The sequence below is a fragment of the Tursiops truncatus genome, chromosome 6 (genome assembly GCF_011762595.2).
Source record: "Tursiops truncatus isolate mTurTru1 chromosome 6, mTurTru1.mat.Y, whole genome shotgun sequence".
NCBI classification, from domain to species: domain Eukaryota; kingdom Metazoa; phylum Chordata; class Mammalia; order Artiodactyla; family Delphinidae; genus Tursiops; species Tursiops truncatus.
In genome coordinates this window covers 57,454,768-57,468,362 of record NC_047039.1, presented here as the reverse complement: position 1 = coordinate 57,468,362, position 13,595 = coordinate 57,454,768, and the positions used below count along the sequence as shown (strand labels likewise).

Genomic DNA, 13,595 nt, shown 5'->3' with positions numbered 1-13,595 from the left:
AAGACATAATTTCATGGTATATGGAAATATGAGCTCAGTAATTATAGAAACATGATTTTCAATGATCAAAATCAAGTTTTCAGACATAATTAATGATAAATTAGGTTTATATACAGATGAAATTCTTTAAAAAGTAAAAACACTTTGTTATGTTCATAAAATTTTTAACAAGTTAATTTTGATACCGATATTTTCCACGCTTTTATGTGGATATGTAGAACTTGAAATTAAAATATATCCAACAGCTGGTACAATATTAAGGATGCACACATTTGTGTTAAAATGGATAGAGTTCAGCACGGTAATAAGCCTCCCAAGTGTAATGAGTCAAGCCTATTAACAGTCATGAATAAGCCTCCAAACAGACAAAAATTCTCAGCAGTACAGATTGCAGCTTCTAATTTACTAAGGATTATAAAACCCTTTTTCCTTTCTTAGCCTATGCTAATCTGTATATAAACTAGTCAATCATTGAACTGTACTCAGCAAAATAATTATCCACGTCTTAGAGTCTAAAGAATAATGTAATTAGGGGTCTTTCTAGTTTGCTTTTCCAGGGAAGCTCATCACCTCCTCTGCAGAAGGTACTCCTCTCCAAGTATGCCATGAGCTAAAGGGAGTTGCAGCATTCAGATGCCTGGGTGGCAGCGCTCAAGTCAACCTTGAGCCTTCTCCACACAAAGCAGCTCCGTTCAGTGACCAAGCCTGCCTTAAAAAATTCTCAAATTCGTCCCAAATCTATCATTCCCTAAATCCCAGTCCTTCAGTATCTGATGTCTGATTGGAATCCCTTCTCTAAGCTCTCACTCCAATCCATTCTTCATGCCAAAGTAGACGTTCTAAAGCACAGCCCTGGATAGGTTAGGACCCTGTTTAAGAACTTCCACTGGCTCTGGGTGACCTTCAGCTTAAATTCTGGAGTCCTTAGCCACCATCCTACCTAGACACCTTCAGTCGTCTTTGCATCTACAAAGGCCTCAATAAATGGTTTAACAAATGTTTTTCAAATGAATTGAACTGATGAATAACTGTTGCTGAGAAAAGTTCATAAAGAGAAATCATGCAGTAATTCCTTCTTTTAACATGGGAGTTAGAGAACAGACTATGGAAACTGCAATGTGCAGAGCATTGCTAGTTTAACACTTTAACATTCATTATCATATGGCTTAGTAATTAAGTACGTGATCCTGAAAGTACAGCTACCACTGATAATCCACCTTACACTGATGAGCATTACTGAGTACATAAGCTTCCTACACATCATTCTCTAAAATATCCCAAGAAGCTCCTAAGCTCACTGATATACAGTCACTCTTTGGTGGAAGACCTTACTCCCTCTGATGGCCTTGTTCCTCGGATCACGATCACTCGTATATGTGTAAATGGCATGCATTTAATTAGACTAATGAAACTGCATCTACCAACTCAAAGACACTGTGAACTCATGTTCATTTCCACTCTTGCCACACATTTGCAGCCGTCTGCATGCTGTATTTGATACCTACATAGAAGAGTTTAAAAACCAGTAATGGAAACATAAGCTTGTATATCACATAGATTAATATGTTTAGGCTTAAAGTGTGACCCAAGAGATAAAGACCTGTAGGTAATCGGATCATGATAACAGCTGCCAGGTCATTATGCTTTACATGCAGTATCCTGTTTAATTTTCACAAATGTTATGAGGTAGGTATTGTTGTTTTCTCCATTTTGCAGACAAGGAAACTGAAGTAAAGAAAGACTAATTCAATAAATTTTACTGAGGGACTTCTCTGTGGCAGGCATTTTGGTGGTTAAGTAATTTGCTCATACAGCTAGAGTCATACATTTACCCTCAAACCCAGGTTTGGGTGATTTCAAAGCTCACGGATGATTAACAGCTGGTAATAACTAGGCCACGGTGCTACTTCACTATCCAGAAAGCCACTGCAAAGTGAAGAAGCCCAACCTATGAAACAGACTTCAACATAACTATCCTTTATCCCATCAGTCCAAATGATATTTCTTTCCAATTGATCATCCTGTGTGTATGACCAGGCCACCCAAGATGGCTGTTCTCTTGCTCTCTGTACTTCCCCTGCTTGACCACTGTCTGCTTCACCTACACCCTACTCACAGGACTGACCTTCCTACATACTTGCCCCAGGCCCCAGCTAGTGATGGTTCTACTCTTTAGATCAGAACATCTCCACCTGATAGCTTATCAAAGGGGCGGTGAGGGGCACGCCCCTCTGCTAGTTTCCCTGGTAACCAACAAAGACAACCTGAAGTCAATTCCCCACATAAGTGGTAACCTCCCCTCCCGCCGTCTCGAAGGCTGCCGCCCTGTTCTGCCCGCTGCTGTCTGCTGGCTGATCTTGGTGGGATGTCGCTCCAGGACCTCGCTTCAGACCTGTAAGCTCCCCCATTCATAAAACCACTGACATCTCTGTCGCCGACTCCGGGCTCTTTCTTCAGTCTTGAAGCTGGGCAAGCACAGCCCTGGCAGGCCCACGGGGGTGCAGCCCAGCAACTGGCGGAGTGGCCAGGAGACTGAGGAAACTCCCGTGAGCGCCGAGATGTCGGGAAGGAAGGACGGGGAATGGCAAGTTGTAGGGGCCGTCCACTGTCAAGTGGGGCCTGAAAGTTACGGCTGTGATCCCGGGGTGGCCGGCCATTCATGTGGGACCCAAAAGTTGTGTGGATAATCCTGAAAGTTGCGGCAGAAATCCCCGGGGGGCCGTCCACTAGTATGCGGGGGCCCGGCAGTGGCTGCCTTGATGAATGGGGCCCACCGAGAGAGTTCGCAGAACTCTCACAGACACCCCAAGGCTCTTGTGGAGATATTGGCCGCCGTTAGAGTGGGAAAACGGTGGCCGCAGCTTGAGGCTGGCTGTTGGTGTTTGTATTAGGAAAGGCAAAGAGGCTGAGCTGACAGCTGAGGCGAAGGTTAACTTGAATGTTGATTCCTGTTCCTCTGAAAGCGAGCCATGTGAATGTGAGTGAATGATACGTATTACTGTCTATCACTGGTATTTGTTTAAAGTGAATTGGCTGTTTAGACACTGAAAGAAAATCCCTGAAAATGTCCAAGATGGGACTCTTTTGACATTCTAAAACTGTTTTTTTGCATATGCCCTAAGAGGAAGTTTCCAGAGGGAATTGGTATTTCTCTTCTTGTGCCTTTGAGATGTAAATGATCTACCTGGGTTCTCAGGAACTTTAATCATCTGGTCTCTGAGAGTGAAGAAAAAAAAAACAAAGAGGCCTTTTTAAAGTCTAGCAGGAAAACTGTGAAATCTCTTTGTTTGTATAGATACATGTCTATGTGTACCTTGGAACTATGTCTCTGCCTCTAAGTGGCATGGCCAAGATTGGTTTGTGGATGAGCTGTTTAATTGGATTAAGAGAAACTAAGTGCTTATATAAATTCATTGATATCTCTGTGGCTGACTCTGGGCTCCTTCTTCGGTCTTGGAGCTGGGCAAGTACAGGCCTTGTAGGCCTAAGGGGTGCAGCCCAACACTGTGTCATTCTGGGGCAATTACATAAGAAATCAAGATTTTAAAATGAGGTTGGCTTCACATGGATGATAAAGCAGATGGGATGCAGCTTGCATTTATACTCGTTTTACACGGATCAAACAAACATTGATTAAATAATGCTGACTTGTCTTTGTGCAACACATATCCATCCATCTGTATCTATCTGTCTGACTGAATGTTTAACAATACACAGCATAGGTCATTATTTTGGAGCTTGTCAGAATGCTGAGAGCAGTAAACTCAGTAAAGAAGAATAACTACTGAAAGTAGTTGAGGTATAAGAAGATCTTTTAGATTAAAACAAACTGGTTGAGGAAAATCAAATTTCAATTATCCATGTTAATGAGGCTAAGATATCATGGATGAATAAGACCCTAATATTCAAAACCCAGTGTTTAGGCTTTTCTTAGTGCTAATGAAGACACTGTTGCTTTGCTTCTTTGTTTTCTGGCTTCTCTTGTTGAGAACTTTTTTTTTTTTTTTCCTGGTACGCGGGCCTCTCACCGCTGTGGCCTCTCCCGCCGCGGAGCACAGGCTCCAGACGCGCAGGCCCAGCGGCCATGGCTCACGGGCTCAGCCACTCCGCGGCATGTGGGATCTTCCCGGACCGGGGCACGAACCCGTGTGCCCCGCATCAACAGGTGGACTCTCAACCACTGCGCCACCAGGGAAGCCCCAGAAGTTGATTTTCAGTTCAACCTTATAATTTTGGCCAGCCCATCTTAACCATGCATCTTCCTACTGTAAGATTAAGCTGAGTCCACCCCAATATTATTCAAAGCAATTTGAAATAAGCACCCTTTTCCTAGTGGATTCAATTATTTCTTGGTTTTTATTATTATTATTATTAAAACCAAATTATTATTTGGTTTTCCTGAGCTTGACTCTCAGATTATCTCCGCTCATCCTTCTGTGTCTGTTTATCCAAACAACATTCAGCTGGGATCTACCTCCTTCTTTATCCAAACAACATTCAGTTGGGATCTACCTCCTTCTTGTCACTCAATTCAAGATTTGACCCTCTTGAGCCAGAATCCTAACCAGGTCCTCTTCAGCCTCCCCTGAGAATTTTGCAAGTTGGAAATGAAGTAAAGTAGACCTATTCAACCAAAAGTTGATTAATAGACTTTTTAAGAATTTACATGAAATGTGGATGTTACACTGTCACAGAATTTATAAACAAGAATGCTATTTCATAATATTAACTTTTGTTTCTCCAATCAACAATGCCCTTGAAGATGTGCCAGATGAACCCTATGTAGCATCTAAAACCTTACCAAGATGCCATACCATTCTGCACAGTCTCCCTACCTGCACACCTGACACATGACACACTCCCCTTTCTGCTCCCAATAGCTTTTGACGGAATCACTCTAATGCTAACGCATTTTCAACTCCCTGGCTTAGCCTTACTGAGAAAAAGTGACAAAATAAAAGGAAAATCCCCCTGTAACTTAAAGAAGAAAGGGAAGGCCCTAGCTAAATACTTGCTAATATCAAGTATTTTGCATTTATGTACTCTTTCACTTGATGGTCTGAAAGTTCTAAGTTTTTCTTTAATCAACTGTAACTTTGCCTTAAAATAGGTAAGAAGAAAAAAATAGGTAAGTGGAAATAAAAGCTACGTTTTAAGTTATGGATTTACAATTTTGCCCTGTATTCTTGATAAAAAGCTAGAATTAAAATGTAAGTATTTTATATGATAACTAACACTTATGTAACATTTACTTCTCATTTACATTTCTTTGTGCTTCACATATCTTAAGCCATTTTATCTTCACACAGACCCTGGAATTAGTTACCATTATTGTTGTAATTCTGTAGATGAGGAAACTGAGGTGCAGAGGAGTTAAATTACCTTCTCAGATTCACACAGCTACTAGGTAGAGAAGCTAGATTTGGGGCAGAGGTATTCTGTACCCTACACTCCTCCCCTGCCCCCATTTGAGTGACTAGCCACCGTGCTATGCTTCCTGTCTGGCCAAGTTGGAGAAGATCCCTTGACTGTTTCACACATGCCTTTCAGTTGTTCTCCTGAAACACAGTGGGAAAGCTAGGAACAAAAATCTCTATAGTGCTTCTGATCTATATTTACAGTTCTAAATTCAAAACAAAAAAGTGCTCATGAGTTTGCACATCAGATTACAGTCATTGAGTAAAATTACATCTTGATATGAGAGTGACCTTTTTTGACAAAGCTGAAGTCATCATCTTACAGCAAAGCCTTTTAAATATGGTTTAAAAATTCAACTTCTCTATACAGAAGAAAAATATTATTCCCATGTGCAAAACACCATACAAGTTGCTCTGTCTTCCTCTTCTCACTCCACCAGTAGAAAACCTCAAAAAATTCCCTTTAGAACCTCATCAAAGAGAAACCACAAAAAAGATATATCTTGTTTTTGTGTGTTTTAAAACAACTAACAAGATTTAATTATACAGAAGTAACAGAGCAGCTACTTGACTAACCAAACTATGGGTCAGACTAAGCATCCTTTATACAGAGAATTGAACTTTCATTGACCTTAACCTCCAGAAAAATACTATCTTTCCACATAGCTCCCCATCAGTAGGCCCATTTGGTCCTCAGTGTGGTTTGCCCCTAGATATTCTCAAGTCCTTTCTGAGGTTTAAAAGAGCAATCTGCCATTGACTGTATATTGCTGAAATGAAGGCTTTTTAATTTTACTTTTTAATATTAATTCTTTTTTGGCATGTTTTTCTGTTTTAACTTGAAGTAAAGATGATTTACAATGTTTCAGGTATACATCAAAGTGATTCAGTTATATATATGTATATTCTTTTCCAGATTCAGTTTGTTTTCTATGTCTGTGAATCTGTTTCTTTTGTAAAGAAGTTCATCAGTATCATATTTTAGATTCCACATATAAGTGATATCATATGATATTTGTCTCTGTCTGACTTACGTCATTTAGTATGGTAACTGCTAGGTCCATCCATGTTGCTGCAAATGGCATTATTTCATTCTTCTTCTTTTTTTAATGGCTGAGTAGTATTCCATTGTATATATGTACCACATCTTCTTTATCCATTCATCTGTTGATGAACATTTAGGTTGCTTCCATGTCTTGGCTATTGTAAATAGTGCCGCTATGAACACCGGGATGCATGTGTCTTTTCAAATTAGAGTTTTCTCCAGATATATGCCCAGGAGTGGGATTGCTGGATCATATGGCAATTCTAGTTTTAGTTTTTTTAGAAACCTCTCTACTGTTTTCCATAGTGGCTGTACCAATTTACATTCTCATCAACAGTCTAGGAGGGTTCCCTTTTCTCCACACCCTCTCCAGCATTTATTATTTGTAAACTTTTTAAATGATGGCCGTCCTGACGGGTGTGAGGTGATACCTCATTGTAGTTTTGATTTGTATTTCTCTAATAACTAGTGATGTTGAGCATCTTTTCACATTGGCCATCTGTATCTCTTCTTTGGAGAAATGTCTATTTAGGTCTTCTGCCCATTTTTCGATTTGGTTGTTTGGTTTTTTGTTATGGAGTTGTATGAACTATTTGTATATTTTGGAAATTAAGTCTTGTTGTTTGCATCATTTCCAAATACTTTCTCCCAGTCCACAGGTTTCCTTTGCTGGGCAGAAGCTTATAAGTTTGATTAGTTTGCTTATTTTTGCTTTTATTTTTATTACTTTGGGAGACTGACCTAAGAAAACATTGCTAAGATTTATGTCAGAATGTTTTGGTTGTGTTCTCTTCTAGGAGTTTTATGGTGTCATGTCTCATATTTAAGTTTTTAAGCGATTTTGAGTTTATTTTTGTGTATGATGTGAGGGTGTGTTCTAACTTCATTGATTTACATGCAGCTGTCTAGCTTTCCCAACAACACTTGCTAAAGAGACTCTAAAGAGACTCACTTTCCCCCACTGTTTGTTCTTGCCTTCTTTGCTGAAATTTAGTTGACCGTAGGTGTGTAGGTTTATTTCTGGGCTCGCCATTCTGTTTCATTGATCCGCCTGTGTGTTTTTGTGCCAATACCACTATGTTTTGATTAGTGTAGCTTTGTAGTATTGTCTGAAACCTGAGAGGATTATTCCTCCAGCTTTGTTCTTTTCCCTCAAAATTGCTTTGGCAATTTAGGGTCTTTTATGGTTCCATATAAATTTTAGAATTATTTGTTCGAGTTCTGTGAAAAATGTCATGGGTAATTTGATAGGGATCACATTAAATCTGTAGATTGCTTTGGGTAGTATGGCCATTATAACAATATTAATTCTTCCAACCCAAGAGCCATGGGATATCTTTCCATTTCTTTGAATGAACGAATCATCTTTAATTTATCAGTGTTTTATAGTTCTCAGTCTTTAACCTCCTTGGTCAGGTTTATTCCTAAGTATTTTATTTTTTGATGTGATTTTAAAAGGAGTTGTTTTTTACCTTCCCTTTCTGATATTTCATCGTTAGTGTAAAGAAATGCAACTGATTTCTGTGTTAATCTTGTATCCTGCTACCTTGCTGAATCCGTATCAATTCTAGTAGTTTTTGTGTGGAGTCTTCAGGGTTTTCTACATATAGTATCCTGTCATCTGCATATAATGACAATTTTACTTCCTCCCTTCCCATTTGGATATATATTATTTCTTTTTTTTTTTTTTTTTGTCTGATTGCTGTGGCTAGAACTCCCAAAACTATGTTGAATAGAAATGGTGATAGTGGGCATCCTTGTCTTGTTCTGGATTTTAGCAGGAAAGCTTTCAGCTTTTCACTGTTGAGTATTATGTTGGCTGTGGGTTTGTCATAAATAGCTTTATTATGTTGAAATATGTTCCCTCTATACCCACTTTTGTGAGAATTTAATTTTGAATGGATGTTGAATTTTATCAAATGCTTTATTCTGCATCTATTGAGATGATACTGTGGTTTGTCTTTTCTTTAATTGATATGGTGTACCCCATTGATGGATTTGCGTATGTTGAATCATCCTTGTGACCCTGGGATGAATCCAGCTTGACCATGGTGTATGATCTTTTTTGTGTGTTGTTCCGTCCAGTTTGCTAATATTTTGTTGAGAATTTTTGGATCTATATTCTTCAAAGATATTGGCCTGTAACTTTATCTTTTGGTAGTGCCTTTGTCTGGTTTTGGTATCGGGGTGATCTTTAGAATGACTTTGTGAGTGTCCCCTCCTCTTCAGTCTTTTGGAAGACTTTGAGAAGGATCAAAGGTTCTTCTTTGTTTGTTGAGTAGAATTCCACATCTGGTTCTGGACTTTTGTTTGCAGAGAGTTTTTTAAGTTACAGATTCTATTTCACTTCTAGTGATTTGTCTGTTCAAACTAACTATTTCTTCTTGATTCAGTTTTGGTGGGCTGCGTGTTTCTAGAAACTTGTCCATTTCTTCTACGTTGTCCAATTGGTTGGTATATAATTGCTCATAGCGTTTGCTTATTTTTTTGTGTGTTTCTGTGTTATTCCTTGTTATTTCTCCTCTTTCATTTCTTATTTTTGTTTATTTGGTTCCTCCCTGTTTTCTTCTTGGTGAGCTTGGCCAGAGGTTTGTCAATTTTCTTTACACTTTCAAATAATTAGCTCTTTATTTTATTGTTTTTTCCTATCTTTTTAATCTCTTTTATTTATTTTCTCTCTGATCTGTATTATTTCCTTCCTTCTGCTGACTTTAGGTTGTTTGCTCTTCTTTTTCTAATTTTTTTGGTGGTACAGTAGGTTGTTTGAGATTTTTCTTGTTTTTTGGGGGGGAAGACCTGTATCAGTATGAACTTCCTTCTGAGGACTGCTTTTGCTGCATCCCATAGATTTTGTATGGTTGTGTTTTCATTGTCATTTGTCTTAAAGCATTTTTTAATTTCCTCTTTTTCATCATTGACCCATTTTTTTTTTTAAAATTAGCATACTGTTCAGTCTCCACGTAATCATTTTTTTCTCATTTCTTTTTCTGTGGTTGATTTCTAGTGTCATTCCATTTTGGTCAGAAAAGATGTCTGAAATAATTTCTATCATCTTAAATTTATTGAGGCTTATTTTTTGCCCTAGTATGTGGTCTATCCTAGAGAATGTTCCATGTGCACTTGAAAAAAATGTGTATTCTGGTTTTTTTGTATGCAATGTCCTGAAAATATCAATTATGTCTAATTGTTCTATTATGTCATTTAGGGTCTCTGTTGCCTTACTGATTTTCTGTCTGGTTGATATATCCATTGATGTAATGGGGTGTTAAAGTCTCCTAGTATTATTGTATTCCTGTCAATTTCTCCCTCTATTTATATTAGTATTTGTTTTATCTATTTAGGTGCTCCTGTATCGGGTGCTTATATGTTAATGAATGTAATATCCTCTTCTTGTATTGATCCTGTTATCAATATATAGTGCCCTTCTTTATCTTTTTTTATGGGCCTCGTTTTAAAGTCTGTTTTGTCTGATAGGAGTATTGCTACCCCCACTTTCTTGTCATTTCCAATTGCGTAAAATACCTTTTTCCATCCCCTCACTTTCAATCTATCTGTGTTCTTTGCCCTAAAGTGGGTATCTTATAGGCAGTATATTGTAGGCTCTTGTTTTATTATCCAGTATGCCACTCTGTCTTTTGATTGGAGCATTTAGCCCACTGACATTTAAGGTGATTATTGATAGATATGTATTTACTGCCATTTAAAACCTTGTTTTCCAGTTGGTTTATATTTCTTCCTTGTTCTTTTTGTCTTTCTTTTTGTGGTTAGATGGTTTTCTTTTTGTTATGCTTGTGTTCTCTTCTCTTTGGTTTTTGTGAATTTATTGTCTGTTTATAATTTGTGGTTGCTGTGGTTTTTCAAGTATGTTTATTATATCTACTTGCTTTAGACTGGTAATCATATAGGCTCAAACACATTCAAAAAAAAAAAGATCAACATTTTCTTACTCCTTTCTCCCATGTTTTATGATTTTGATGTCCTCTTTTACATCGTCATATTTACCCTTTTGCTGTTCATTGTAGTTATTATCGTGTTCACAACATTTTTTTTTTTTTAATTCTGTGTACTGGCTTTTTAAAAAATGATTTACTTTCCGATTGTTATTTTCTCTTTCCTATAGATTCTTGCTTTTCTATTTAGAGAAGACCTTTCAATGTTTCTTTTAGGATAGGTTTAGTACTGCTGTATTCTTTTAGTTTTTGATTGACTGAGAAATTCTTTCTCTCTCCTTCTATTCTAAGTGATAATCTTGCTGGGTAGAGTATCGTGGGTTGCAGGTTTTTCCCTTTCAGGACTTTGAATATATCTTGCCACTCCCTTCTGGCCTGCAGTGTTTCTGAAGAGAAATCAGCCAGTAACCTAATGGGGGTTCCCTTGTAATTCATTCTGTTTTTCTCTTGCTGCCTTTAGAATTCTTTCTTTAACTTTGGCCATTTTACCTTTAATATATCTTGGTGTAGGTCTGTTTGGCTTCATCTTGTTTGGGACCTTCTGTGCTTCCTGTGCCTGGATATCTGTTTCCTTATTTAGGTTTGGGAAGTTTTCAGTCATACTTTCTTCAAATACATTTTTGATCTCCATTTCTCTTCTATTTCTGGGATCCCTCTTATGCATAGATTCACATGCTTAACATTACTCCATAGGTCTTATATATTGCTTTTTTTTTTCATTTTTCTGTCTGCTCTTTTTGTGTGACTTCCATTATTCTATCTTCCAGATCACTTATTCATTCTGAATTATTTAGTTTGCTATTTATTGCCTTTAGCTTGACCTTTGACTTGGTAAGTGAGTTTTATAGTTGGCTCGTCTCTATAATTTCTAGTTCCCATTCTGATCCACCCTCCCCACCCCCCACTTTTTCTTGTGTTCTACCTGGTTATGTGGTGATCTTTCTTGTACCTTTAGTTGTATGAGATCTTCTGCTAGTGTTCTGTAGATATTCTGTGAGAATTGTAGATGTATTTTTCTGTCTGTCCTGGAGAATGGTCCATGTGCGTTTGGAAAGGATGTGTATTCTGCTGCTATAGCATGGAATGCTCTATAAATGTCAATTAAGTCCATTTGGTCTAATGTGTTATTTAATGCCTGTGTTTCCTTATTGATTTTCTGCATGAAAGATCTGTCCCATTGATGTGAATGGGGTGTTAAAGTCCCCTACTATTATTATGTTACTGCTGATTTCTCCTTTTATGGCTTTTAATATTTACTTTATATATTAAGGTGCTCCTATGTTGGGTGCATATATTTTTACAATTGTTATATCTTCTTGGATTGAGCCCTTGATCATTATGTAGTGTCCTTCTTTGTCTCCTGTAACAGTTTTTAAGTCTATTTTGTCATGTATAAGCTTTGCTACTCCAGCTTTCTTTTGATTTCTCTTTGCATGGAATATCTTTTTCTGTCCCCTCACTTTCAGTCTATATGTCTCTCTAGATCTGACATGAGTCTCTTGGAAGCAGAATATATATGGGTCTTGTGTTTGTATCCATTCAGCCAGTCTGTGTGTTTTGGTTGCAGCATTTAGTCCATTTACATTTAAGGTAATTATCTGATATGTATGTTCTTACTGTCTTTTGGTTGTTTTGGATTCTTTTCTTTTCTTTTGTTCTCTTGTGATTTGACAACTATCTTTAGTGTTATGTTTGGATTCCTTTTTCTTTTCTGTGTGTATATCTATTATAGATTTTTGGTTTGCTGTTACCATACATACACACACACACACAAACACACACGTGATTATTTTATATTGCTGATCTCTTAATTTCAAATGCATTTTAAATAGCCTGCTCTTCCTCTCATGATTACTGTTTTTGATATCATATTTTACATCTAATTGTTTTGTGTGTGGATTATTTCCTACCTTTACAGTGTTTCTGCCTTTATTGGTGAGTATTTTTCTTCTACAGTTTTCTTATTGCTAGTTGTGGCCTCTCCTTTTTTGCCTAGAGAAGTTCCTTTAACATTTCCTGTAAAGTTGGTTTGGTGGTGCTGAATTCTTTTAGCTTTTGCTTGTCTGTAAAGCTTTTGATTTCTCCATCAAATCTGAATGAGAGCCTTGCTAGGTAGAGTGTTCTCAGTTGTAGGTTTTTCCCTTTCATCACTTTAAATGTATCATGCCACTTATGAAACCTTTTTAAAATTCTCATTCATTCATATTCTCTCTCCCCATTTGAAAATGGTAAATTAATATGTATCCGTTTGAAAAAGACTGGTGTTTGCATAGTTGGGAAGGGCTATATTTTGCACAATTAGCAGAGGCCTGCAAAAGACATAATGAGTACTTGCATCAAAGAGAACAGCATGAGTTCAGTTGAATCCAACGATACTTTAAAAACTGAAATGTGAGGAAGGGGTGGAAAGTATGGTGATGAGCAAAGTCTGGGAATCAGAACTCAGGGTACTTGCTTTCCTTTTGCCCCTGTTAGCTTTGGCAGGTCACATACTTGGGTCTGTTTGCTCTGTGTTCCTTTTTTCAATTACTGTCATCCAGGCATCAGGTTTGTGCCTTTATTTTCTCTCTCTTTACCCAATTAGTTAACAAAACTTCCTATGTCTTTCCCTATAAAGTACCTCTGATCTAGGCCACCATTAGAGTCTGAAGGACTGAAATAGGGACTTTTCAAGGCTCTCAGTGTTAACTAATGAATGGATGTGGGAATTCCCCACCTTTAAGAGAAAAAGGATGTATAATTTATAAACATACCACACTCATTGAAGGCATCAGAAAGTGTTTTGATCAGGTATTTTTTGTACATAGCTAAATTTTCTTCTTTAAATAAGTGATAAAACTGCATCAAGTTTAAATGTTGCCTTTAGATTTGAAATGAAATTCTGATTATAACTTATTATGTAACAAATACTTATAGAAAATGCCCTCAATAATGTCTTTATTTACATTATTAGAATTGATATGTAGAGAAGCAGAAAGGACAAACTATACTCATAGTAAGCCATTCGGCCATATTAGGTGAGAAAATATTTCAGGCTGCCCTTTGATAGACACTTTTATATCTTGGCACTAAGGATGAGTTAGTTTATTTCTTGAGGATTTACACCTACGTGCACATTTAACTCACCCTAATTTACTATGGATTCAAAATGACAAAAACAGCAACAACAACACACTACTGGAT

At 37.4% G+C, this 13,595-nt stretch overlaps 1 protein-coding gene across 1 annotated transcript in view; it reads right to left on the bottom strand.

Moving 5' to 3' along the window:
• The window catches only part of PTPRD (protein tyrosine phosphatase receptor type D), a 2,130,336-nt gene that overhangs the window by 76,536 nt on the left and 2,040,205 nt on the right, over positions 1–13,595 (bottom strand). The gene's annotated exons all lie outside the window — the stretch shown is intronic.